The sequence below is a fragment of the Notamacropus eugenii genome, chromosome 5 (assembly GCF_028372415.1).
Source record: "Notamacropus eugenii isolate mMacEug1 chromosome 5, mMacEug1.pri_v2, whole genome shotgun sequence".
Classification (NCBI taxonomy): domain Eukaryota; kingdom Metazoa; phylum Chordata; class Mammalia; order Diprotodontia; family Macropodidae; genus Notamacropus; species Notamacropus eugenii.
The window spans coordinates 411,360,780-411,364,715 of NC_092876.1; the positions used below are offsets into that span (position 1 = coordinate 411,360,780).

The 3,936-nt window shown below is 40.8% G+C and overlaps 1 pseudogene; it reads right to left on the reverse strand.

Annotated features, from left to right (window-relative positions):
- Positions 1–1,287: 1,287 nt before the first annotated feature.
- LOC140503078 (elongation factor 1-alpha 1 pseudogene) lies at positions 1,288–2,920 on the reverse strand (annotated as a pseudogene).
- Between the last annotated feature and the right edge of the window lie 1,016 nt (positions 2,921–3,936).

Below are 3,936 nucleotides of genomic sequence, written 5' to 3' on the forward strand. Positions count from 1 at the left end.
TAAATAATTTATCATCAGTGCAGTAGCTGACCTTGAAGGTATGTTTGCTCTCATTGAAGACATTTGAAAACAAGGCTGAAAACATCATGCTAAAAAGCATACAAGCAAGCACGCAGTTTTATCTCTTTCCATTGGTGACTTGGAAGGTACAAGACCATTGTTATTATCTTGAACAGGGGCAAGCATGCCATCATGAAATTGACATACAATTGAAGATGAACCTTCCTAGGCAACCAAATTTTGGCTGTGTGTGTGCGTGCGTGCGTGCGTGCGTGCGTGTGTGTGTGTGTATATGTATACATTCCATCCAACTACCCTAATACTGAGAAAGGTCTCATGCATTACACATATCATCTTTCCATGTAGGAATGTAAACAGTTCAACTTTAATGAATCCCTTGTGATTTCTCTTTCCTATTTGCCTCTTCATACTTCTCTTGAATATTGTATTTGAAAGTCAAATTTTCTATTCAGCTCTGGTCTTTTCATCAAGAATGCTTTAAAATCCTCTATTTCATTGAATATCCATTATTCCCTTGAAGTATTATACTCTGTTTTGCTGAGTAGGTGATTCTTGGTTTTAATCCTAGCTCCTTTGACTTCTGGAATATCCCATTCCAAGTCCTTCAATCCCTTAATGTTGAAGCTGCCAGATCTTGTGTTATCCTGATTGGGTTTCCACAGTTCTCTAATTGTTTCCTTCTGGCTGCTTGTAATATTATCTCTTTGACCATAAAACTGAAATTTGTCTACAATATTCCTAGGACTTTTCCTTTGGGGATCTCTTTCAGGAGATGATCAGTGGATTCTTTTGATTTCTATTTTACCCTCTGCTTCTAGAATATAAGGGCATTTTCCTTGATATTATTTTGGAAGATGATGGCTAGCTTCTTTTTTTTTTTTGATCATGGCTTTTAGGTAGTCCAATAATTTTTAAATTATCTCTCCTGAACTTATTTTCCAGATCAGTTGCTTTTCCAATTACATATTTCACATTGTCTTCTATTTTTTATTCTTTTAGTTCTTTTTTATAATTTCTTGCATTCTCGTAGAGTCATTAACTTCCATTTGATCCATTCTAATTTTTAAGTAATTATTTTCCTCAGTGAGCTTTTGGATCTCCATTTCCATTTGGCCAATTTTGCTTTTAAGGTATTCTTCTCCTCATTCACTTTTTGGACCTCTTTTGCCATTTGGGTTAGTCTATTTTTTAAGGTGTTATTTTCTTTTTCTCTTTTTTTCACATTAAACTACTTTAATGGTATCAAAATTCTGTGACAGCTTTTGGTCAAGTTGTTTCCATTTAAAAATTACTGATTTTAAAACCTAATAACTTAAAATTGGCACAAAACAAATGGTCCACAAAAACATTCCTTTCCTCCTGAAGATTTTATGGTGCATTGTAATCATTAACCAGTCTTTTACTATTAAACTTAAATGGCCAATTGAGACAAACAGTTCTGAGACTGTTCTTCCACCACTGATTAAGACTGGGGTGGCAGGTGTTGTACAGAATATTCATTTAGCCTTCTGAGCTTTCTGGGCAGATTTTGGGACCTTGCCAGCTCCAGCAGCCTTCTTGTCAACTGCCTTGATGACACCAACTGCAACAGTCTGCCTCATATCACGAACAGCAAAACGACCCAGATGAAGAAAATCAGAGAAACTCTCCACACACATGGGCTTGCCTGGAACCATGTCAACAATGGCAGCATCACCAGATTTCAGGAATTTAGGGCCATCTTCCAGGTTCTTATCAGAACGACCATCAATCTTCTCCTTCAGTTCAGCAAACTGGCAAGCAATTTGAGCAGTGTGACAATCCAGAACAGGTGCATAGTCAGCACTGGTTTGGCTTGGATGGTTCAGGATAATAACCTGTGTACTGAAACCAGCTACTTCCATAGGTGGGTCATTCTTGCTATCACCAGCCACATTACCACGATGGACATCTTTGACAGACATGTTCTTGACATTGAAACCAACATTATCCCCTGGCACAGCCTCACTCAAAGCTTCATGGTGCATTTTGACAGACTTTACTTCAGTTGTAACATTGACTGGGGTGAAGGTGATGGTTTTAGAACACCAGTTTCCACTTGGCCAACAGGTACAGTACCAATACCACCAATCTTGTAGACATCTTGGAGGGGTAGAAGAAGGGGCTTGTCAGTTGGACGAGTTGGTGGCAGAATGCAATCCAAAACTTCAAGCAGTGTAGTTCCATTAGCATTGCTGTCCTTATGAGTGACTTTCCATCCCTTGAACCAGGGCATATTAGAGCTAGGCTCCAGCATGCTGTCACCATTCCAACCTGAAATTGGCACAAAAGCTACTGTATCAGGCTTGTAGCCAATTTTCTTAATATAGGTAATTTCTTAATACGACCTCCTTGACAATTTCCTCGTATCTCTTCTGTCTGTAGGGAGGCTCGGTGGAATCCATTTTGTTTACACCAACAATCAGTTGTTTTACACCTAGTGTGTAGGCCAGAAGGGCATGCTCACGGGTCTGCTCATTCCTTGAGATGCCCTCCTCAAATTCACCAACACCAGCAGCAACAATCAGGACAGCACAGTCTGCCTGAGATGTGCCTGTAATCATGTTCTTGATGAAATCTCTGTGTCCTGGAGCATCAATAATGGTCACATTGTACTTGCTGGTCTCAAATTTCCAGAGGGAGATATCAATAGCAATACCACTCTCATGTTCAGCCTTCAGTTTATTCAAGACCCAGGCATATTTCAAGGAGCCCTTTCCTATCTCAGCAGCCTCCTTCTCAAATTTCTCAATAGTTCTCTTATCAATTTCACCATATTTGTAGATGAGGTGGCCATAGTGGTGGAATTGCCGGAGTCTACATGTCCAGTGACAACAATGTTAATGTGAATCTTTTCCTTGCTCATTTTTGTGAAGTTTAGGGATGGTTTTCACAACACCTGTGTTATGGCAACAAACCCGTTGCGAAAAAAAGGTGTTATTTTCTTCAGCATTTTTTGGGTCTCCAGTAGTAAGCTGTTGATTCATTTTTGGTTTTTCATGATTTTCTTGCAACACTATCTTTTCTCTACCTAATTTTTCCTCTACTTCTCTTACTTGAATTTCACAATTCTTTTTGAGCTCTTCTATGGCTTGAGACCAATTTGTGTTTTCCTTGGTGGCTTTGGGTGTAGAAGCTTTGACTTTGTTGTCTTCTGGTTGTATGTTTTAATCTTCCTTCTCATGACAGTAAGATTCTATAGTCCGACTTTTGTTTCCTTCTGTTTGCTCATTTTCTCAACCATTTCCTTCACTTTTGAGTTCTTTGTTAGGTAGAACTCTGCTTCCAGAGTGGAGAGTGCAGTGTCCCAAGTTTCAGGGAGTTTTGCACAGCTATTTTCAGAGGTATTTCTAGGGACCTATAAATTTTTAGTTCTTCCATGGTTGTATGATCACAGGAGAGGTGTTTACTCTTCTCCTGGCCTGTGCTCTGGTCTCTGAGTGGCCATCAGAGCTATTTTCTGCCTTAAAACTATCAGATGGGTTCCCTCTTCATCACCACCACAAGACCCACCATACCAGTGCTCCTCTTTGCCCAAGGACCACCACACAGGACTGTAACCCAGATTTTGGCAAGGCAAAGCAAGAGAATCCTCCCTCTGCATCAGCAAAGAGATCCCTACAATTCCCCTGTGATCAGCTTCTTGATCCCTGGACTGTCTGTGGTCTGGGTGCTCCTAAAGCATCTATTGCTGCTGCCACCTCCCTGGGGCTGGGATATGACCTGAACTCTTCTCTGCACCCTGGAGCTGGGGCCAGATCATGCTCTTCTTTGCCCCAGATCCTATAGAGTGAAGCCTGCTCCAGCCAGTCTGTGTTGGCATGGCCCATGCTGGACTGTACTCTGCTTCCAGCCTGAGGTGATAGCTCCTTCCTGTTGATCTTCCAGGCTGTCTTG